Source organism: Pteronotus mesoamericanus, unplaced genomic scaffold, assembly GCF_021234165.1.
Source record: "Pteronotus mesoamericanus isolate MK-2021 breed Mesoamerican mustached bat unplaced genomic scaffold, CSHL_Meso_final scaffold_54, whole genome shotgun sequence".
Lineage (NCBI taxonomy): Eukaryota > Metazoa > Chordata > Mammalia > Chiroptera > Mormoopidae > Pteronotus > Pteronotus mesoamericanus.
The window spans coordinates 49,436,588-49,461,579 of record NW_026555321.1 but is presented as its reverse complement, the minus strand read 5'-3'; the positions used below and the strand labels follow the sequence as shown (position 1 = coordinate 49,461,579).

General features: G+C 39.0%; 1 protein-coding gene across 13 annotated transcripts in view; it reads left to right on the top strand.

The window, feature by feature from the left end:
- MAGI1 (membrane associated guanylate kinase, WW and PDZ domain containing 1) overlaps positions 1 to 24,992 on the top strand; it is a 613,456-nt gene that overhangs the window by 83,802 nt on the left and 504,662 nt on the right. The gene's annotated exons all lie outside the window — the stretch shown is intronic.

Sequence of the window (24,992 nt, the reverse complement as noted above, 5' to 3'; positions counted from 1 at the left end):
TTTTCTTCATACTAAGTATTTTAAACTAGGTGTGTACTTTATACTTAGAATATATCTGATTTTGGATGCTGTAGTTTCAATGAAAATACTTGCGTCTGTATTTACATTTAACAGAATTTAGTTGGCAAAGTAGATTTGGGTCAAAATACAATTAAAAATTTTCCATTAGGTGCACTGAGTCACTAAACTTTAAGTCAATGAAGATTAAAGCCCTGACTGGTGTGGCTCACTGGGCTGAGCGTCTTCCTGCAAACTGAAAGGTTGCTGGTTCGATTCCTGTTCAGGGCACATGCCTAGGTTTTGGGCCACGTGCTGTGTTCGTGGCTTGCGAGAGGCAACCAGTTGTTTCTCTCAGACATCAATGTTTGTCTCCCTCTCTTTCTACCTCCCTTCCCTGCTCTCTAAGAGTAAATAAATTAAACCTTTAAAAAAAACCCCCAAAAGATAAAATTATTTAAGAAAAGATTAAATACAACTTAAAATTCAGTTTGACAGTCACCCTGCCACCGATATGTGACCCACAGCAGACAGCCAAACTCTAGAGTCAGGCAGCAGAAAACGGGGAAGGGGACATTCGGGGAGACTTCAGTAAGACTGCAGTGGGATCGCCTGTTACCTGGTTTAGTGAAGCAGGTGCTTGTTGGGACAATAATATGTCCCCAGAACTCCCCTGTCCCCAGACCTTCACTTCAATAGAGACAACACAGAATAGACTCTGTGGTCTGGGGCTTTGTGTGACTCAAAGATGGCTTTTACAGATTAGTAGTGGGTGGAATTTTGTAATTTCCAGTTCAACCTTTGAAGAGAGATTTACAAATCCTGGAGAGGAAAGATTCTGTTTTTTTTCCCCTTGAGCAAACTTTGGCATAATATTAGGATTTAATTTACACATGAATTTTTAGGGCTTTGTTTGTTTTACCCCATCCTCACCCGCTTGGTGTCCTGCAGGACAGGATTTCATCGTGTACCCTTCCTTTCTGGATTCCCAGTTGACCTTCCTTGGCTATTTGTCATTCACTAGCTAGGGCAGGTGCAGGCAAGTTCTTACAGTCTGTTAGGGGCTAAAGAGAATCTGCAGATCCACATGGGGGACCTTTCCCACGAAGGTTCTGCGAGGCTCCATGCTTCCCACTGGCTAAAGTTGTTAGAAACGCCTTTTCCTTTCCAGGAATGAGTTTCCAAAAGTAAGATAGGTGATTTCAGTCAACACTATGGTAGCCATTTGGGTAGTGAGCTCTACTTTCATTTGCTAATGTGTGTCTCAGATTTGGATACTGGATGTGGCTTTTTCATTTCCTTTGATTAAAATTGACAAGCTCGTAAAAAATTATGAACCAATAAAGTTGCTAGTCCTGATCCAGTTTACTGTTTCCCAGATATCAAAGTGTAAACACTTAAGGGCAAGGTAGATGTGGAGGGCATTCTGATACTGCCAGTAGGTGAATTCTGCCCATGAGTAACTCCTGATGTATTTTGCACTTTAGAGAGAATGTTAAAACTTTTAGCCCTTAGAAACCTGGACGCATGCCTCATACCTCAGCTGATTGTTATATTGTGCTAGGGCTCCTGAAAGAGAATTGAAGGGATATTTTCTGCTCTTGAGGAGTTGTAATCTATGTAAAATAAAGCAGTAAACCTGGAAAAGTATAAACGCTGACTGCCCATGGATTCTGTGTTTTTTTTTTTTTTTAATTCCACACCTAAGAGAAACTTAGCAATTTCCAGCCAAATAGTAGTAATAACAACAGAAATGGAATTTATTTATTCCTCCCACAAATGTTTAGTGGGTGCTTACTATGTATGAAGAACTGTTCTAGACTACAGCAACCAGCACAATGGACACAGTTTGCTTTTGCAGGTGTGGAGCAGATCTGATATGGCACTTGCACACTGGCATGTTAATGAGTTGACTGAAAAACATTTTATAGGTGAATGTTATCACGGCTGCAATGGAAGTATGCTCAGGAAGTGATCAATGCTCCGAAGAACACAGGTCAGATAAGGACAGACGAAGGAGCGACAGTGGCCTGCTTTGCGTATATTTTTCCCTGTGCTTCATTCACTCTGGTCTTGTCATCTTGGGATGGTGTCTGGGCCCTTAAAGGAGACTGGATGATGCAGTTGTCACTTGCTTTGGGACATAGAATTAACTGCATGATTCATAGGTAGTTAGTTATCTGTACCATCATCTTTGTGCCCCGGAGAATTTGTAATTATAAGGGATGCTAAGAGATTTTATAATGCTAAAGTCAAAACAGATTTTATGTGGTTAAAACAATTTAAAGCAACTTAAAATTTAAGCAGTTTATACAGTTGCTTAAGTATTATTTGAGGTATTGTCAATGTAAGAAATGTCCAAACCTGTAGGGAATTTTTATGAGTTTATTTGAGCCAAACTGAGGACAATTCCAGGAAGCAAAATCTCAAGGGATTGAGAAAATGCTCCAGAGAATGGCAGTTTGACACCCTATTTTATACATTATAGTCAAAGGGGGGGCCGCTAAAGGGGGTTACATGAAATCCATTGGTGATAGACTAGGGGGAGGGAGAAACCAAAGTGGGGAAATCTCTGGGATTGGGTACAAAGTAAGAGGAGTAGACAATATGTTTTTTTACACAGGTGGGTACTGGATAGATAATAGTTAACAATTAACATGATGATAATAACAATGAGGGGATTTGTGGTCTCTGCTCTAGTGGTTGTGCCCTGAGAGGTAAGGAAAAAAACCCCAGGAAATTACCTGGACATTCCAAAGGTTTGTTATTGTAGATGCTAAAACACAATAGACAGGCTCACTTAAGGTAAAGATTGACCTTTGTCAGGGAAGCAACAGGCCTAGGACGTAGGTAGAAAGTTTTAATTTCAGACCATTTTTGGTTATTTTGGGTCTCTGAGTTAGTAAGGCTGCCACAGTTGAAGAAAGATGTCTTTGCTTGTGACATAGTAATTTGTTTTTCAAATATATTGAATAAGCCGAGTCAGTATGAAATGTGCCCCTATTTTTTAAAGAGAAGATTTCCAAAATTCAAACATGGGTTTTGATTTGATTTCTTTCTTTTCTTTTTCTTTTTCTTTTTTTTTAGTTAACCCTAACTGAACTTTACAAGAATTTTCAGACTCTTGGGTCTAATACAAACTGTAGTTTAGTGAGGCTGGTCAAAAGTTACCGTAAACTCTACTTGGGCAGTTTGGATTCTACTGTAGTGAAAGGGCAAATGCAATGGGCATTTTCTTCAGGCTGTTGAAAAAGGGAGCTCTTTCATTAACGAGGGAAGTTTCAAAGTAGAGAGAGAAAACGTGGGATTTTATAGAACAAGAGAACCACTGGGAAAAGGTGAAGGTAGGCAGAGTGGTCCTTTGCAGTTAACCCTTTCTCTGAGCACAGAAGGGTCTCTAAAGGGAGGGTGTGTCTTGGACAGGCTCCCTTCCTGGAGCGCAGGGCTCAGATCCGGCTCAGTGCGGTCAGAGCCCACATTGCCAAATATTTTAGAAAAGGTTTTGCTGATTAAAGCTTTCACTTAAAAGCTTAAACGTTTCATCAGAAATGTGTGTTTATAATTAGTGTAATGTGAGCTTAATTTTATGATAGCTTGTTTCAGTGTGTTCATTTGATGATTCTTAAGATATAAATGCAGGATATTTAATCCTTACAATTTATCTTATGCCTGAATTTAGAGAAATGCTGTTGTTTATCCACCTTATTACCCCATCTTAGTTTGATCATCTGATTTGCCATTCTTTTTGGGGTTTCAGAAATTCTAAAATCCAGAGTTCCTATAGCTACAATCATGAATGTAAAGGGACATAGTATTATCTTCACATCTGCTGGTTTGCTTTGAGGAACTGTTTGCTGTGGCTTATAGTTCTAATTCTCCTGCAACATTAGGATTCTGTTTCCCTTAGGGACTGAAGGCAGCAAAAGCTGGGAAATTATTTTACATAACAATCAGGATAAAGTGTTACTTTTGTTTAAATTACCCAGGGCCTAAAGACCTTAGGGCACCAAATATAACACAATAGAGAAAGGAACCAATTTTCCTTGACATTGAATTGTAAATTGAAATTAATTAATATAAAATATCTGAGATGAAACACTTTAGTGGTAGAATTTTGAGTATTGTTTAGCTTTCATGGTTTTGTCATTTTAGATTTAAGTTCAAAAGTGTAATGTGTAAACTCATTTGCTAGATAAAATTTTCTAACTGTCCACTTTTCCTGTAGTTTCTTACTCTGTAGGTGAAAAAGTATTTTAATAGTAAAAATTCTTATGTGTTTTGTTCATTGTGGCTTGTATCTTTTGTTTTTCATTTGCTTGTGCTTGGGCTTGTTTCTTCTGGAGTCAAAGCATATGGGGGTGGTGTACTGCTGTGTGTGTGTGCGCGCGCGCGCGCGCGCTTTTTCAGGATACCGGTTTTTTGGGAAATGGATGACTGCAGAACTGCCTACTCAGGGGCAAATGGCATAACCAACAGCTCACCAAATACCTTGCCAAGACAAATAGAACTGAGTTGTCCCCGTTGGTGACAGCTTATGCCCATACTGAATTTCATTCCACCCTTGGCTCTGCCTTTCTCTAACCTGGGGAAGCTCCTTGAAACTTGTATCCAAAAGAAAACAAAGACCAAAACATGAGATAGTGAAGTTTTAGTATTCCAGTCCGGAAATAAATGATACAATGCAGGAAAAGCAGGGAACAGATTCTACCTGGCATGGAGTTCGGAGGTCAGTGTCAACAACCATGAAGAGGCAGAGAAGGAATTGCAGTTTTTAAATGTCCTTTCACATGTGCTTTTGGAAAGGTGAGGTAACACATTTTTTGTTCTCTTTCACACCCTTTCTGATTTCCAGTTGCTGCCCTTTATTCCCTGGGAGGCCATGCAGGCTTGGCAGGAAATGCTCGGGCCTCATTTTTGGAGCCCTCTCCAGGTGGCTGCTGGCCCTCTGCAGCCAGCTCATTCCACTCCCTTCCATGGATCCAGCCGCAGGCTGACCTGAGGGTCAGCCCAGAGAGCTGTCGCATGTGTTTTTCCTTTTATGTTAAAAAAAAAAAATAGCAGCGACATTTTGGCCCTTTGAGTTCTTTCAAATTTATGTGAGAAATAGAATTTTAACCTAAAAGAATTAAAAAGTATATATCACCACCCCAATTCTTGTTTTTGAAGTGTGGCTTTATTCACAGCTCTGTTTTAGCACCTAGAGCAGGACTTGGCACATACTAGGTACTTAGTAAATTTTCATTGAATGAATGTATGGCCCACAGTCCACTGGCTCAGCAGCTTCTAGGTGGTCATTACAAATGCAGACTCTCGGGCACTCCCTGGGCCTGCAGGATAAGAATGTCTAGGAGAGAGGCCTGAGAATCTGCATTTTCGGATAGTCTTCTCCAGTCAGTATGTCTCCATATTTTAGAACAGCTGTCCTACTACACCATTTCTAGTTTCCCTATTGCTTTTCATATATATATAGTGATATATATTTTCATATATATGAATAAATATATATGAATAAATATGAATAAATATATATAAAATATATATATTTATATTTTAAAATATACATATAGTGATGTGAAGATCTCAGTTTCCATTTTCTATTCCCCTTTCCCTATCTCACCGAGCAATATTATGTAATGAATATACCAAATATAACAAATGAATGCCAGTACTGTGAATATTTACCTGGTTATATACTTTTGTATTACCCAACACAACTGGGCACTGTCTATATTTTACCAATTCCCTACTGTTGGATTAGCCCCCGTCCCCAAATTTCTGTTATTTTTCTAATGCTACAAAGAAGAAGGAATTTAGGCATATAGTTTTTCTTTTTGTGAGCTGGTAGTATTTTTCTAAAAGTTTCTTGTAGAAAGGACATAAATATCCAAAGGGCTTCCTTTATGGTTTTAAAATGTGTACTTACTTATTTAAAAGACTACTGAAAAAGTTCTATGTGAGATAATGACTGTTAACTAAATTTATTGTGGTGATCATCTTGCAGTATATACATGTATCAAATTCTTGTGCTGTACAACTTACTGAATAGTGTTATATGTAAATTATATCACAGTAAAATTGGGGGGGTTAGAAATGCCAGAGATCCTGACCACCCCGCTCCCCCCAACACACACATGCGCGCGTGCACACGCACGGCATTTAGTGAAGTGTCTGGCACATAGTGGATTGTCAATAAATATTTGTTGAATAGATAAATGAATAAATGGGTGAGTGAGACAAAAACACAAAAGACTTTAAAAGCTGTTAGCATTTATATAGTTAGACTTTCAATATCTGCTATTTTGTTTAACTAGTATGTTTCCTTTTAGGGGAAAAATAATTGGGACCGCTTTTCATTAACTTCTACCAAGAAACCATAAAACAGCTTAATGGAGTAGAGCAGGGGTTCCTAAGCACTTCCCTTGGGTTAGGCCTAGGTTGGGCCCTTTGAGACAAGGACAATGTTTCTCTCTGGTACTCTCTCTCTCTCTTTTTTTTTTTTCATTTGAAAAATGAAATTTAGCGACAGTTTCTTAAGCTAGGTGATGCTAACCTGTTGTAATGGAAAAAATAATGTCCCCAGTTCACAGGTAAGTTTGAGGCCTTTGGAGTTACATGGAATTAATAGATTTCTTAAATACAGAATTTCTTAAGGCTTGTATTGTTTTGAGGGTATATGGAATAAACTGTTCCCCAAACTTATTTGACTCTGGAACTCTTTCTTTAATATATCCTGATGTTAATTCTCTATAGAATACTCTTTGGGGAATACTAAAGTGCTATTTTTCAAACTGAAGGGTGAGATTCATGATTATTGGTAGTGAAATCCATATAGTGGGTTACAACCAGAATTCACATATACATTAACACATATACATATTAGTGCATCATATGTGGTGGGGTACTGTTTCCCAAAAGGTTTTTTCCAGATATTGTGAGTGTGTTCTGAGAATTCAGAGACAGAAGAGGACATTTCAAAAGACCTGTTTCTGCATCTTCTCCCCTCAAAAGAAAAACAAAATCACATGAAAATACAGCCAATTTGACAGGAATGCAAGCATGAACACTGTAATTTCTTCTTCAATTATCAGAGCAATACTAATTTTATTTATTCAACAAGCACTTACATAGTACTCACCACGTGGTATCACCATTGTGAGCATTTTACAAATATTAACTAATTTGATCTGCATAACAGCCCTGTAGGGTGTATGTACTTCTGTTATTGTCCTTGTTTTATGGGTATAAAAAGTGAAGTACTTGCTAGCATTCTTTATGACATAATTAACTATAAGAAAGTGACAGTAGTAATTAGTATGTATAACTTTGACCTCATATTAAGTAATGGTAATTAAAAACAGAAGCTTATCATATTACATTAGAGTTGTGATCGTGGACAATATTCTTTCTGGCCCCATAGTAATGGATTTGGGGGGGTAAAGCAAATTATTTATTATAGGTTTGAACCTAGAACCATCAACTGAGGACTATTTAAAGAACACAGTTCTCTAGAACATGAATAAGCCTTCTTCAAATATTCCTTGCTAGTTTCTGGCCACCGCATGTGATGGCCAGTGATCCTCAGTAAGGAACATTCACCAGTGTCAGAATTACTCCTTACGTTGATTTTGTACCTGTCTTTCTTGCAAATGAGAGTAGAAGTGACACTTCTCAGTAACTATAGCACAGTGTGTATAGTGACATGCTGAGCAGTCAGGCTCCTGGCCACAGGAGAGGAAGGTGATGCAGTTTAGGACACACTGCCCCCAAATATTGCACCTTGTCTTATATTTCAGGGTGAAGGAGTTTGGGAAATGGCATTTGCAGGAAGGACTCTCTGCCCTTTCCCTGAAGAAGGTCATATGACCCATAGCTGGGGGAAAGGAGCTTCCTTATCTCCTGGGATGAAGGGGAAGACACTGACAGGAATGAACATACCTTAATGTGCTCTAGTTTGCAACTGTTTGCTCATATCCTTGTCCTGTCACAGTTAGCAGGACTTTACTCTTCATCAAACCTAGTGTTGCTGGTAGAAATGGGATTCTTCCATGCAGGTGCAAGAAACACTTTTCAGGAACCCATGTTTAGGAAGATGAGGTGTAGAAGTAAGATTTTTTGGAGGTGAAGCTAACGTAAAGGACTGTCCCTAGGTGCCCAGTGTCTCATCCATGACCAGATGGCTTAGCTCCGTCCACAGTGGAAGAAGTCCAGCCTTGTCTTCACCAAGCCCAGAAGAAGAGCTGGGGTCCAGAGATGTTGTGCCATTATCCGACATTGGCAGGGTGTCCAAAGCTGCCATAGTTCAGTTCCGTCCATGCCAAAGCTTAGTCCAGCTCAGTGCCTGTCCCTGTCTGGCTCTTTTCTCAGTTCTCAGTTCTCTGCTCTTTTCTGGCTGGTGCCACCCTCGTGTCTCCAGGCCCGTGCTTGGAGCCTCACAACTGCTGCAGGAAAGAATGCACAAACTAACCTCACAAAATAACTGGCAAACATGTGCTACCGAGAGGGGCCATTGTTAAACTTTGATTATATTACCTTGGGCTTGGGAAATTCCTGGCTGGCTTTCAAACTAGCCAATCCCTTCGAGGGCTTGTGCTGACATCTCCCTTTAACCCATCCCTTTCTTAAATCTTCTGGGGTTCTGTGTCCCTTATCCAATCTGATCCTTTTCCCAGGCTAGATACCTTTCCTGTATGGTTATCATCTTGGCTCCTGTGCATGCGCCCAACAGAGGAATTTCACTCCTGCCTAATCCCTGCTAATGGCCCATAGTGTACCTCTCTCCCCCCCCCGCCCCCAGCTTGGAAAGCTGGTCTTAGGGGTGGAGAAGTCCCCTTTGGTGAAGGATGTAGCTCTTCTCTGGGTGTCTCAAGCTGTAACTTCCAGGCTTAGGCTTAGGCTTAGGCAGTTTTGTTCCCTTCTCTTTTGTTAATATGTCTAACTAGCTGCCCACGCTAACACTAACATTTATAAAAGTTCAGGTTTAACTGCTTCTTGGGGGTCTTCATTTTCTTAGGAAGGCTCTCAGGTCACTTAAAACTTATACGAGCCCTTGCCAGGTAGCTCAGTTGGTTAAAACGCCCTCCGGATTCACCAAGGCTGTGGGTTTGATCCCCCAGTCAGAGCACACACAAGAAGCAACCAATGAATGAATAAATAAGTGGAACAATAAATAGATGTTTCTCTCTTTCTCTTTCCCCCTTCCTCTCGCTCTAAAATCAGTCAATAAAAAAATTATATAAAATAAATTTGTATACTTTTTTCCTTTTAATGTTTACCTGTCTTTTGATTCAGATCCCTGGTTGAGAACTGAGAAGAGTAGAAGGAAAAGACTTTTCTTCCACCACAACAGAAAGTGGCATTCTCTGAGAAAGTTAATGCTCTTCCTTTAAAGCCCCATAACCACTGAAAAACACTGTTGACTCCTAAAGAGGGTTATTTTATTTGCTTATGAGAGAAGCAAAACCCAAGAGCTTCTGACTATAGAGTTGTGGCTCTCATTTATTGGTGTTAGAGTAGCAGTGGTTCTCAACAGGGTCAATGTTGGTCTCCAGAGGACATTTGGTGATGTCTGGACACAGCTTTTTTTTGTTGTCACAACTGAGAGGGCGCTCCTGGCACCTAGAGGGTAGAGGCCAGGGATACTCCCCAAACATTCTACAATGTATAGTACAGTTTCCCACAACACAGAATTATCCAGCCGCAAATGCAGATCATGGAAACTTGCTTCAGAGCAATCTGATGTAATTCTGTGTTAGTAAACTGTCTTGGTTTTTTAACTAGGAGCGATAGTATTCTGATTATCTTATCCTTGATTTCATTAAAATTCCTTTTCTTGTATACTGTTTCATTTCCATTTGCAAATTATTTGAGGGCAGGGGCTGCAGTGGAGAGAAGAGGTGAGAGATGGTGTCCACTGACTGGAAAATTGTTGAATTTGGATGGAGCTGTTTCGGGTTTGGAGTTTGTGAGATGTTGAGTGACCTTATGTGGAAACATGCTATGAGCAGACTAAATCATGGTAATATATTTCAGGTTTTCCCAGGTTGGGCAGTGTTGTAAGTGCTTTGCATATGTTTTGCTTACTTATAATATCCAATAAAATTCAGAACGTTACCTATTTTAAAGATGAGAAAAGAATCCCGATAGATTCCCTAATTCTTCATTGAAGTATGGCATAGATAGAAAATTCTTTGAGTGGGCATTTCTAGTGTTGCTCTCCTTGAGAACTGTGTTTTGTTTTGGATAAAGAGAAGTAAGGTTTGGAGAACTCCTTCTGGAGTGTGACTCTGGAGAGGAAAGGTCTTCTTTCCCTGCTGGTCGCCTAGCCCAGCTCTTGGCATTTGGTTGCCAATGATGTGGATTCTGTTATTAAGAGCCAAAGGGGTAGGATAGACAACAGGCAATCAGCAGCCTCTCTCACAATGATACTCAAAGATTCCTTTCTGATTTTTTTTTGGTCACATAATATTCTTCTTTCTTACTTTATGTTTTTCTTAATGTCCTCAGACTACAAAATGATCCAGAAACTAAGTAATATTACAAGCAAGCATTTATCAGTTGGCCATGCTGTGCTCCCTGATGTTCAAAGAATAGGAAGAATGTCAGCTGTGCTTCCAAATCCTTATTAGCCCCAAACTCGACACCATCACTGCTTAAATCTTTTTACTCCCCAAATCAATCACCCTCTTTTTTTGTAGGGTCTTAGATGCAGATGACACATTCTAGGGACGATCAGAAGGGCTGCTCTGAGTGGTGGAGGAGTTGGAGTTGGTATTTCATACAGCCCATATCACTACTGCAATAGTTTAGGTGGGCTCATAATTGAACATTCACTATTGAAATATTTTCTCTGAAGTTAGAAAATGAGCCATCTTTAAGACCATTTGACAGCATTTCTTTGGAATACTTTTAAATGATTCAGTGTGTCTGTAAGGAATTCAAGATTGTCTATAGTTGTCTACAGTTAGCTGTTTGTAATTTGTCCGGAATTAGTATCGGTAATTTTTCTGGTTATTGACCCCCCGCCCCCACAATGTAAACATGAGAGAGTATGAAATAATATTGGTAGTAAAATGTAGTTTGTATGTTTTTGAATAATAAAGACTATACATTTTGCTATTAGTCTTCCTACCCATAGTAATAGTAATGCGAACATATTCAGGACTTGCAAACGGCAATTTAAAAAAAGGGGAAATAAATAAAATGACTCTTTATGTCCAACGGAGGGTCCACAGTAAGTTCAAAACAGTGATGATCTGAATAAACTATTTCATGTGTGATCTTAAAGTTTAAAGAGTAATTAGATGGGTTTATGTTGTTCTCTTTAGCTACATAGGCATGATGAAGTGATTTGAGGGGTGGTCAGAGAAGAATTCCTAATGCTAATGTTTACTACAGTGGCTTAGAGTGGCCTAAATTAATGAGTTAAACAGGACAGGATGTAACAGAGAGAGTTCTCACTGTTTACCTAGAATGACTGCATCCACAGTGAAAACATGCCCCACCCTCTGCTCCAAAGACTCAAGCAGAACCTTTTAGTCTCTAAGGACTGCCGTCCCTTTGTGTTTTACCATCTTACCACAGCAAAATGATTTCAGTGAATCAGTCTCATTTGAGGAAATGCTTAATGAGTCTTGGGAAAACTATAAATAAATCTTGTGTCACTGTTACACTGAAAAACAAGTACATCTTGAGGCTTTAGATAATTAGGATGCCCCACCTATGTTCAATACTAGCAGTCTGCCTTCACGGGTTCGTGTTTGATACTTTTTATTTTATTTCATTCTGGGCTTTAAATTGACATGTCTAAATGCAGAAGGGCAAAAAGCATTAAGTTTCACTGAATATGACTAGTGGGGAGGTTGTCATTTTGACAGTGTTGTAAGACTAAAGGCGACATTCAGAGGTTGGCCATCCTTTCACAGGCTCTATTTAATACTTTAATCACCTTGAGCAGATGAGTGAGAACAGAGCCTTTGTTAAACGTTTCTAAAGAAGGATATTTCAAAATCCAGTCCTCCCATCTTGTAACACTAAAGCTAACTAAGGTAAATTGAAAAAAATTATTCCTTTCCACAGATCAAGTTCTTTATTTCTCAGGAAAGCACTATTTTTGTTTTTAATTTGGATAATTTAAAAAAAGGCTTAATAGCTTGAAGTTTATCTTGTACATATGTGAACTTGAGAGGAAATTATGATTATATTGACATTTAATATGCAATATACTTCTTAAGTTTAGGGCATATGGTAAAATAATTCACTCTTAGGAGAGTATTATTTTGTTCATATTCTTTTGATTCTGACAACTATTTTTCTAAAAAAACCCTAAGGAAAAAATAAAATGAAATTAAAAATAAAAGAATTGCTATATTTCATTTTTTTTTATTAGATTGACAAAGCCTGATTTCAGTCAAATAACTTCTGGGCTAAAGTAACCATCTAAAAATTTTATGCAATTTTGTTATCTATCTCTTTCATTACCTTTGCAATAGCTGCCCTGTTTGTTGGAAGTTGATTAAGTTGGAAATAAAAAATAAACGAAATCAAATAAAAATTGTGTTTAAAAGTTGTATTTAGCAGGTGAGGGACAGTGAGTTGTGGGCATCCTTATCCACAACAAGCCATAGTGAAACACAGGGGCACACAGGTGCCTCCGGTTGCCATGGCTGCCTGTGGCCACGTGTGCACCCATCATCCACAAACTGGCCTACCGAGGGTGTTAGTTCTTAGCTCCTTCTCTCCCTGTGGGCAATCAGATAACCTCCAGGAAAACACTGACTTCCAAACAATTTCCTGCCAGCTGGGGAGGGAGGGGATTTCCTTAGCTGAACACTGTGCACTGTCATTCAAAACAGACAAAGACAGTGAGCCTTGGAAATTTGAGGGAAAAGGGCAAGGGAGATGTGACCAGGAAGAGCAAGCAGGCTGAGATCTGCAGACAGGTTGAAAGCATTTTCAAGGTATTTGGCTGCCGTTCTTTTGACAGCTCTTTGAAATCTCAAGGAGTAGTACCTTGGTATTGGAATTTATATATCAGAACATGGGTCTTTCTCCCCTTTGCTGGTTTACTTTCTTGATGAGCTTCTCTTTGTGGTATTGCCACACTGGTAGAGGCTGTGCTTTTGGTAAGCTGTACAAACTTACTCATCTTCAAGATGAAAGAAGCTGTCTGCAGATAAAATTAGATATAATTTTTTTTAACAGTTTGTTTCAAATTTTGCTTAATTTTCTTTATTTTATTTTTGGTTGGCAAGGTAAATGTAATTCTTCTTTGCTATATTGAGGACTCCACTTCTTGGTCTCTTTGCTTGCTAACCTCACTTCTGAGTCCCCTCCGTTCCATCTTTGCTATTTAAAGACAGTCAAGGAACAGGGTACTTTGGAGAATCCTCCTTCCATAACTAATCGGATTAATTGAAATGTACTCACTTCTCAGATGAAAGATAACATATCTATCTACATAAGAATTGATTTGTAGTTGACCTGCTATGAATCACAGGCATCTACTGAAATATGGATTAATTCTGACTGCTATTTTTCCCATTTTTAAAAATATATAATTTTTATTATATATTGTTCCATTACCATAGTCCCCTTATACCCTCCTCTGCCCAGCAGTCACCACACTGTTGTCCATGTTCATGAGTCCTTTTTCCCTTTTGCTCAGTCCTTCCACCACCTAACCTCCCAACCACCCCACTAGCTGTCATCTCTTCTCCATCTATGAGCCTTTTTCAGGTTTTCTTGTTAGTTCAGATTGTTTGTTAGATTCCACATATGAGTGAAATCATATGGTATTTGTCTTTCTCTGATTGGCTTACTTCACTTAGCATAATGTTCTCCAGGTCCATCCATACTGCTGCAAAGGGTAAAATTTTCTTTCTTCTTTTCTTTTCTTTTCTTTTTTCTTTTCTTTTCTTTTCTTTTCTTTTCTTTTCTTTCTTTTCTTTTCTTTTTTCTTTTCTTTTCTTTTCTTCTCTTTTCTCTTTTCTTTTCTGTTCTTTTCTTTCTTTTCTTTTTTACTGCTGAGTAGAATTTCATTGTCTAAATGTCCCATAGTTGTTTTATCCACTTATCTGTTGGACACTTGGGCTGCTTCCATAACTTGGCCATTGTAAATAACACTGCAATGAACATGGGGGTGCTTATGTCCCTTTGAATTAGTGTTTTGGGTTCCTTCAGATATATTCCCAGAAGTGAGATTGCTGGGTCAAAAGGCAGATCCATTTTTAATTTTTTGAGGTATCTCCATACTGCTTTCCACAGTAGTTGCACCGATCTGCATTCCCACCAGCAGTGCAAAAGGGTTCCCCTTTCTCCACATCCTCTCCAGCACTTGTTTTTTGATATATTGATGATAGCCATTCTGATAGGTGTGAGATGATATCTCATTGTCGTTTTTATTAGCGTTTCTGTGATGATTAGTGCCGTTGAGCATCTTTTCTATGTCTGTTGGTCACCTGTATGTGCTCTTTGGGTAAGTGTATATTCAGGTCCTTTGCCCATTTTTTAATGGGGTGGTTTGTTTTTTTTTTTGGTGCTGTGTTTTGTAAGTACTTTTATAAATTTTGGATATTAATCCCTTATCAGATGTATCGATGAATATGTTCTGCCATTCTGTGGATTGTCTTTTTTTTGTTGTTGTCGTTGATGATTTCCTTTGTGTGCAAAATCTTTTTCGTTTGATGAAGTCCCATTTGTTTATTTTTTCTTTTGTTTCCCTTGCCTGGGAGATATATCCAGTAGAAAATTTCTATGAGCAATGTCTGAGATTTTGTTGCCTATGTTTTCTTCTATGATTTTTATGGTTTCGGGTCTAATATTTAAGTCTTTGATCCATTCTGAATGTATTGTTGTGTGTGGTGTAAAAAGGTGGTCTAGTTTCATTTTTCTGCACCTATCTGTCTACTTTTCCCAACACCATTACCATCTTCTTTGTGTATTTCATAGGCAATGCCCTGCCTCCAAACAATTACAAGATTTGTAGACCCTTGGAAAACTTGTTGGCCTAAGCACAATGTCTGTGGTGCTGGTGGATTATGATACTTTTTCTTAAAACCTTTCCATGGCTCTTCATTGATTTCAGGATGAAGGTCAACATCCTTAACCTGGTTCTGCATGATCTGACCTCTTTGTTTTGTTGCCTAACAAAACCACCAAAGCTTAGTGGCTTAAAAAAATAAAAACAATAACTTCTTATTTCTCATGAATTTTTGAGTTGGCCAGATAGTTCTTGGGCTTGTTTTACCTGGGCTGACTCATATTTTACATTCAATAGGAAAGGTGAGTGAGCTAGATAGTCATGGTGGTTTTCCTTACTGTCTGGTCTTTGGTCCTGGCTGTCCACCGAAGTTATCTTGATTCTTGTCCACATGGTCTCTTTACTTCCAGTAGGGCTAGACTGGCTGGCTTTTTTACTTGGTGATTTCAAAGCAGCATTTCAGAATAGTGAAGGTAGAAACAAGGTCCCTTGAGGCCCAAGCTATGGCAGTCATACTGTCACCTTTTCCACGTTCTGTTGGTTAGAGCAAGTCTGACGTCAGCCAACATTCAGAGGTTGAAGAAACAGACTCCACCTCTTGATGGGATTTGCTGTAGAGAATTCAGTGTGCCAAGCCATTCCTCTCAACTCTTTCCATATGTCCCCTTTCACTGTGTATTCTGGCCACTAAGTTTTTTTCAGTTCCTTAAACTTAGCTTGTTTTCCAGACAAGCTGAAATAAGTGGCCTGAAATAAGTATTTCTCTCCACCTGGAATATTCTTTCTCGCCTATTTTTTTCCAGCTAAGTGCTGCACATACTAAAGATCTCAGCTTCATTGTCACTTAATAAGGGAGCTCTTCCTTGCCCATACCCTAGGTTTAGGGAAATATAATCTTCTTTGATGTAATAATTTCTTTTGCTTTCATTGTCATAGCATCACCCATCACTCCTTTAAGAATTATTATTTTTTATCCTTCCTGATAAACTTTAAACTGTAGGAGGCAGGACTAGTATCTATCTTGTTCTTACTGTATGTCTAGTACCCAGCACAGTGACTGGCTTATAATGGCTGGTGTTAAAGAAATATTTGTAGAATGCACATCCAATTGGTGTAGATTCATTATTGGTATTTGCTCTCAAGATGATTTTGATGTTTTCTTTTGGAATATCTTTCTCATTCTATATCCCTTCCCCCTTTATTCCTTTTTGCTCAGCCCAGCAATCTGTTCTCAAAGAAAGAGCCCACTAGAAGAGGACGTGGTGATATAATTAGGTTGGAAATCTTCCTCTTAGACTTACTGAGTCATTAGACCCGTTAAATCACTCGCTAACATCAAGTGAATGTTTTGAAAAAGTCTTACCTGTAGTCTATAAAATAGGTGGTTACAGAAGCTAATTTAAGAAAGGCTTTACTTTAGCTCATCCGCCCTATTATTTCCTTCTTTTCTGAACCTATATTGCATTTAGAATCGGTTTGTCAGCCTAATTGCTCTCTAATTATTCCATGTGCAAGTCTCAGCTTCTCACCTAGATTCAGCTCTTTGAAGGAAAAGGAACATGTTTCATACCTCATTTATTTTCTTCTTCACAGTGCATACTATGATAATTAATTAATAAACACTGGCTCATCCAAGATGTCTTGCTCCTTTTTTTACTTCAAATACTATATTTAGTGCTTTGTTTCAGAGTTTCAATGAGTATATATTCTAATCTAGGTGGCTGTGGTAGCCAGCCTTCCAGAGCTCTCCACCCTTATTCCTGCTCCCAACAAATCTCACTTCTTGTATTCATGCCTTGTATAGGTCAATCTTGCAGTGCAGAGGGCTGACTTTTTTTTTTTTTTTTTTTTTTAATAAAACTGGATCTTCTTTATTTTGCATACTTTAATTTTGGAACAAAATAAACTACAAAAACCTCCACACTATAAGAGGACTGACATTTGAGCCAATAAACTGTGGTGTAAATGACAGCATATCACTCGCAAGGCTAGGTCACAACAGGTATTGTGGCAACTTGCTCTGTGGTAAGCCAGTTGCCGCGTTATGAGGATGTGAAAGCAGCCTTTGGACTGGTCCACATGGTGAGGAGCCCAGGTTTCTTGCCAACAGCCTTATGATAAGCCTTTTGAAAGGCAGATCCTCTAGCACCAGTCAAGCCTTCAGATGACTATAGCTCTGGCCATCATCTTGCCTCAACAATGTGAGAGCCCCTGAGCTGGAACCATCTTGCTAAACTGCTCCCAAATTCCTGACCCACAGAAGCTGTGTGAGATAGTAAAGGGCTGTTGTGGTTTTAGGCTACTATACTTTGGAGTAATTTGTTACACATCAATAGAGATCTAATATGTCAACTATTTCGCATTCTTTCTGGACTCTTAAGAAAAGAACTTGGCCTTTGTCTGCAACTGGATTGGCTGAGTTTAGCTCTGGAATAGGTCCTCCCAGCCATACATAGTTATACAATATAATGAGTTATTGAGAGAAGTATGACTATAATCTTTCCTGGATGCTCAACTTTCAATGGAACACTTAGTCAGATGCTACTTAGAGACAGGTAGGATGGTCTCGTCTCTCATATCATTCCTACATCATAAGATTAAAACTTTGCAAAGATAGAACTGTTAAGTAAATGAAGTCTGCTCCAGGATAGTATAGATTAATCTATACTTAATTATGAATCAGCTTTGGTTGCGAGTAATAGCATAAAAAGGAAGGAGAATTTATTATATGGAAAGAGGACCATCTCATGAAGCTTAAAGGTAAGGATGGAGTAGAGCCTCATGAAGGTTCTGGAACTGGAATAGAAAGTTGCAAGGACTCTACGTGTTCTTTGCCTTGAATATATTTTTCTCTAGATGGTCTTTCTCTGACTTTTCATCTTCAAGGTGGAATTTGGAAGCACTACAGCCTCCTAATTTATTATGTGACAGTTTTAGTCACACAGAGGTTCTGTGTTGTAGTTTTCTCAAAAGAATTTGGTAGTTCCTTGGCCAGATGTTCATTTCTGAGCCAGTCAACCATTGTGTGTGCAGGGAAGATAAGGATGGGAGCGTGTTGGGGGTGAAGGATGGAGGACCATAGGGCTACCAGTAACACATTCCTGTTAATAGTATATGTGTGTTGAGGGGGAGATACTGAAGGAGACTAGATTCTAAAGAAGAAGTTTGTGGGACTGACAGGTACTTGAAAGGTATCTGTATCAGAGGAGAGAACTCAGTTTAGAAAACATGATGTACCATCTCAGCTTCATAAAGTAGCAAATTCTCAACCCATTATTCTACAAAGCAGAGATCACTGATAAAGTCTATTATTTTCCTCCTCTTCCTCCTTCCTACTTAGATCCTGGATTTATACTTTTTACAACCAAGAGCTTTAGTATTTGAGGGTATAGTAATACTTACCACATACCCTAGAAGCCAAAATAAAAGACTATATTGGTAATGTACTTTTGTGATATTTTAAGGAAAGTCAGTATTGTTGGCTCGTCAAAACTGTGACCTGTAAACGTGCATTTGAAAGGGTAGAAGGAATAAGAACAATTGTTCTGGTCCTTGTGAATTCAGTCATCTCTTGGAGTTTGGGCTGAATCATGAGACAGTTCGGATGTTCTTATTTGCCACGTAGGACTTAGGGTCAGGGTGTCTGAAATACTTCCTCACAAACGATACAATGAAGTAATTTCAATAGAACATAATCCGTAAGTCTCCAACAAGGCCTTCTTTGCATTCTTGTAAGCAGAACAGAAGAAAAAATAAGCAAGAAAATGATGTATAGATTAGATGTAAAATGTGCAAGTTTTGAAGTGTTCTTTACTGAAAAATAAACATAGTGAAAGCTTTCGAAGTGTTTGTAAATATTGTCCACAAACAGGTAGTTTAAAGAGGTTCCAAAGTGCTCAGATTCTCAATATCTTAATTTATTTCTGTGGTTTATTTTCTGGAATGTTTGGCAACTCCAAACTTCAATGAAGTCTTTTTATATGTGATGGTATTCCAGAGGGGAGAGTGTATTTTAAAACACATGGTTTAATTTGTGTTATAAGGCTTTGCTATGAGTGTACATCTATGCTAATTATAGTGCAATGAAAAGTCAATTGTAAGAAAATACATGTGGAGATTTTCACTGTGCTGTACCCAAAGTTGTGTGTAAATTCACACGTAATAGCAGGTTTCCTTGTGCCCTGGGGAATAATGTGTAAGTTTTTACCCTGTATTATAACTTGAAAAGAAGTTGAAGAGAACATAAGAATATAAGCGGCATTTTGATAAATACCCCATCTGATTAGAAGAAGCTAGTAGTAAGGGCCAAAATATACTTGGAAAAACTTAACGCTTACTTTAGATACAAGCATAGTTTTTTGTTTTACAGAGTTTGTTTATAAGAAACTTACCTTTACATACCCTTCTAGGAAGTGATTTACCCTTTTAGGGCAGGTGTGAGGTACACAAGAGAAATATTATCTCGTTTGCTGATGAAGGAAACTAGAACTTGGTCTAACTGCTTGCCCGGTCACATCACTATTAGTACATCAGAGAATGGACTAGAGCTTAGGACTTCTGACCCAGCCCATTTCCCACTTAGAGCCTTTTGGTGCCCTCAGCTTCTTACTCCAAATAGTTACCCTGAGTAGGTTTGCCCTGAGGCCCCTTGTTTGTAGGATTTCTTTTAGTTTTTCACTTTTACAGCTTTTGAAGCATGAAGGGATCTCAGTGGCTGTTGCCCCTAATTCTGTTCTCAAACTGTAGTCTTGGTGTGCTGGTTAATGGTTACCAACCCGCTCTGGGCAGGGAGTGCTGATTTGTAGTGTTTGCCCTTTTCCATTGTGTGACTATTCCCACCAAGGCCAGTATTAAGTGACTATATGCAGGCACTGAACGCAGCTAGGAAGAGTTGCATACAATTGGCTCCTTGGTGATAATACAGGTGACTCTTGCCACCAGTGTATTCCATTCGCAGTGAAACATAATGACTGATAATATAATAACCCTAAGTGAGGGTGGATAATGGTTCATTGGGATTAGGAGTTTTAAAAGCTATTTTTAAGAGGAGAATCAAGATGGTGAAGGAGTGAGTGGAAGTCACACTGACGTCCTCCCAGGACCAACCTGGAATTACAACGAAATTGTGGAAAAATCACCTGGAACAAACAACTGAACAATAGTGAGAGAGGAGCCTTGTAACTTCGGAGACAGAAGAATCAGCTTTAGTGCACTCTAATTGGTAAGGAGTGCAGTACAGGCCTGAGATGGCGGCCGGGGCGCCCATGGGTGGCAGCATCAGAAGGATATTGAAACGGCCAGTGGGATCCCCCTGAGAAGAGTGGGGTCTAAACTAAAAGCTGGGATCTCTAGCCCACAGCACCGGAGCCCAAAAAGTACACAGATAACAGCCAGCTGTGAAAAGCTGCAGGGTTGCTCTCGGCCAGAGACAGGTGGCTGGAGACGCAAAGAGCTTCTATAGGGCCAGTGCAAGATTTTTATTTGCAGCCACTTACTCTGGTCTCCGGCAAAGGCAGGGGCAGAGTGGGCTAGAGACGCCTGAGGAGAGAATGGGGAAGGAGGCTTTGGGGAGAGAGCTGAGAGTAGCTGGCAGGATCTCAGTGCTGACTCATTCCATGCCGCAGCAGCCATCTTGCTCAGGCAGAGACCACACCCCGTGAGCAGCACCAGTGTCCAAGGACCCAATAACCCCGCCCCGAGGAGGGACTCTGCCCCGCTCTGAGCTGTCTAAGGTGCCCTGCTGAGTGCAGAGTGAGTAGATTAACAGCTGAAGGAGACAGCCACAGACAGTGGATTACTGGAACTCTCGAACAGACTGCTTACGGTCAGAGAGGGTCAACATCTGACATCATCAGAGGCAGAGCCAGAAAGTAAAACAGCAGTCTCCAATCATAGAAGTTCACACCACAAAGTCAGGAAATCAAGAAACAGAAGCAAAAGAGAAGAGTCTCACAAATAATGGGAAGACAAAGAAATACTCTCCACTAGAAGGGAAAGGAGGAATCTCCAGAAAGAGAACTGAATGAAAGAGAGGCAAGTAAACTATCAGATATTGAGTTCCAAACAATGGTTCTAAGGAAGCTCAATGAGCTCAGTGAGCTCAGAGAGAATTACAAAAAACTACAGGGAAACTATGAGGAACTTACTGCAAAGTATATCAGCATGAAAAAGGACATAGGAACTATCAATAAGAGACAAGAGGAAATGAAGAATACAATTTCTGAATTGAAGAACACAGTAGAAGGATTAAAAAACAGGCTAGATGAAGCTGAGGACCAAATCAGCAAGCTGGTGGACAAGGTAGAAAAAAGCTCCCAGAAAGAGCAAGAAAATGAAAAAAGACTCAAAAAGAATGAAGAGGCATTTAGAGAAATTCAGGACAACCTGAAATGTAATAATATCTGTATAATAGGGATACCAGAGGGAGAAGAGGATGAGGAAGGGATAGAGAACCTGTTTGAAAAAGTAATGATGGAAAACTTCCCTAATTGGAGGAGAGAAAAAGTCCCACAAGCCCAGGAAGCACAGGAAGCACAGAAGGTCCCATTCAAGAGGAACCCAATGAGGCCCACTCCAAGACACATCATCATTAAGATGGCAAATCTCAAAGAGAAACAGAGAATCCTAAAGCAAGCAAGGGAGAAAGAGGTAGTAACATATAAGGGAGCCCCGATCAGGCTAGCATCTGACTTCTCAGCAGAAACACTGCAAGCCAGAAGGGAGTGGCAAGAAATATTCCAAGTCATGAAAAGCAAAGGCCTGCAACCAAGACTGCTCTACCCAGCAAGGCTCTCAATTAAAATGGAGGCGAAATAAGGAGTTTCCCAGACAAAAGGAGGCTAAAAGAATACACCTCCACCAAACCAGCACTACAAAATATGCTAAAAGGACTGCCTTAAGATGAAGAAAAAGTTTCTATGAATACCCAGTTCCTTTCACAGTTGCCAATACTTGATATTACCAATATACTTAGTACTCATTAGTCTGATTGTGACAAGGATGTTATTTTAATTGCTCCTTTACTATTTGTTGAAACTAAACCTGTTTTAGTATATTTCTTGCCTATTTCTATTTTTTTTAAAGCTTTAAATGACTTTTTGGTATTCTTTACCCATTTATTGATTAAAGGTTTGTAGAACCTTTTTCCCTTAAAAAAAACAAACCCCAAAAACCTATTAACCAGGTTTTAGATGTGTTGCAAATACTTTTCTATTCTATTCCTTGTCCTTTAACCTTTTTTGTATGTATATTACTATATAGTTAAATGTTTAATATAGTCATATTGTCCATATTTACTTTATAGCTTCTGGGGTTGAATATTTTACTTCAGGTTATGAAAAGTATTAGTTCTGTTTTCTTCTAAAACTCCTTAGATTCTACATATTGATTTTTAACTCACCTGAATATTTCTTGTATAATGTGTGAAATAGGGCTCTATATTTGTTTTATTTCAAGTAATAGTGATCCATGCACCCTATTTGTTGAATAAGCCATATTTTACCCATTGATTTGAAATATCAACTTAATCTTACATATATTAACCAGATATATACGTTTGTCTTTAGAATGCTCATTATATTTCATTGATCTATTTGATTATTTCTGTGCTGATGTCATTTTGGTTTAATTGCTGAGACTATAATGGTTTAAAAAATTTTTTAAATAATTTATAATTAACTTTGACATTTAAAAAAATAAATAAAATCAATCTGCATTTAAGAAAGAAAGAGAGAGAGATTGAACTCCTACCTTTTGCGACAACATAGATGGAAGTGGAGAGTATTAAGCTAAGTGAAATAAGCCGATTGATGAAAGAAAAATACCATATGATCACCTATAAGTGGACTCTATTCAACAAAATAAACTAATGAACAAAATAAACCACAGGCACGAAAACATGGAGCAGATTTAAAGTGACCAGAGGGGAGGGGGAAAGAGGACAATGGTGCAAAGAAGGGGAAGGGAGTAGAGAAAGAACATGTCTGAATGACCCATGGACATGGACAACAGAGTGGGAATTAACTGTGGGAGTGAGGGGTGGGGGTGGGATGGGTGGAAGGGGTAAAGGGGGAAATATTGAGACAACTGTGATAGAATAAACATGATTTATAAATAAAAAAACAAAAAAGCTCTTTTACATTATTTACATTTTACATTATTTAAGGAGCTGTCTCAAATAAGTGCTGTTACTCATCCCAGTCTTTATTTCGAAGCATTTCGATTCTCTCAGTCTCATTGGTCATCTCGATGGGATCTGGGGTTATCTAAAACCGTAGCGTGGAGTTGGTTCTCAGTGGCATGTCTAAGATCTGAACCTGAGTCTTTCTGATTCTAGGGTCTTCATTTGTAATTATTGTAAAATATAATTATTTAAATGGTTAAACATTGATTGCATTCCCCATAAGCTTTCTCTTTTCCAGTCATAAATATCCATACTTCTTATGAGATAACTCACTAATGTATTCAGGTTAATGAGCATCTGTTGTGTGTCCAGTGTGGTTCTCTGCACCAGGGGTGTGTCAGGGAATAAAACAGTAAAATATCCTTGTCTTGGTTGGCGGGATAGACAACAAATTCATGTAAAAGTAATGAATGTTGCATGTTAGGAGGTGAAAAAAAATTGAAATAAGGTGATACTACCCCCTGAGATCACACAATTTTCAGACCTTCTGCCTTTGCTGACTGCCTCTCCTGGAAAGGACGTGCTGTGTTTAGTTGTGTTTCCTGAGCACCAGGTGTGGTCTGCCTGGCTCACTGCAGGCAGGGCTCCTTTCCCCTTCCTTCCCTTGGTCTGGTCCTTAATGGGTAGAGGCCTTTCCCTGTCCTTGGACCCATGTCACATTCTTGGCTGGTGTTGATCTTGTGGTCAGCCTCAAATACGCATCTGTTTCCAGCAGGGACACCTGCCAGCCAAGCCGGGTTTTCCTCATCGTATCATTTTACCATTGACTGAGTGAACCTAGAATCAGTCCTTTATATTTATCTCTGTGGTTTCTCGTTATGTAAAAAACCTGCAGGGGCAACTTGATTTATTGGCAAATAAATCCTCATTTGTGGCATCTTTGTTTCTTAATGTTCCTTGAAGCAGTGTTTCCTAAAGTACGGGCTACCCATTACACGTGAAGGGGTTGGCAGTAAATGGCATTGAATCTTGTAGTGAGGTGGTCACTCTGCCTTGTAGGTCACCCTTTGTGGGTGTAATGACGTTGATATGGTCTCGTTTGGTGCCAGTGAGTCTTTAGTATCTTTTAGCCTTGCTGATCCACCTGTTCAGAAAAGAGAAACTGGGAGAAGGAGAGAATGCCAATCTTGGACCATCTGCAAATGACAGTTTTTGGCTAGAAATTAATAACATTCTTTAATTTGTTGTATATTTTCAGGGCTTCCTTTTAGAATAGATGATATAATTCTTGTTTCACAATAATGAAATAAAATTGTCTATTCATGTTAAAAATGTGTTCATTTAAACAAATATGCATAAATAATAGGTATTTTTGAAATATGACATATAAAGTTGGCTCTTCAATGTCTGAGGTTTGGAGGTTTGGTTAATATTTGTCTAATGCTGCAGAGTCAGAAGTAGACATAAATCCTTTTAATAGCCTAGGTCAGAAAATAAGTAACAACATTTTAAAACCTAAAAATATCTCACCATAATCATGTAGCTGAATAGTGGTTAAGAGCATAAACTTTGGAGCCAAACTTTTGATTTGAACCCCCTGCCCCCTTTTTAAAAAATATTTTATTTATTTATTTATATATATATTTTTAGAGAGGGGAACGGGGGAGAGAGGGAGAGAAATATCTGTCAGTTGCCTCTCATATGCCCCCAGTGGGGGACCTGGTCTTCAACCCAAGCATGTGCTCCTACTGGGAATTGAACCAGCGACCTTTCTGTCTTCAGGACATGCCCAACCCACACTGAGCCACACCAGTCAAGGCTTGAATCCCTCTTTTACTAGTTGTATGATCTTTGGTAAGGTACTTATTACTGTACTTGGTGCCTCAGTTTGCTTAT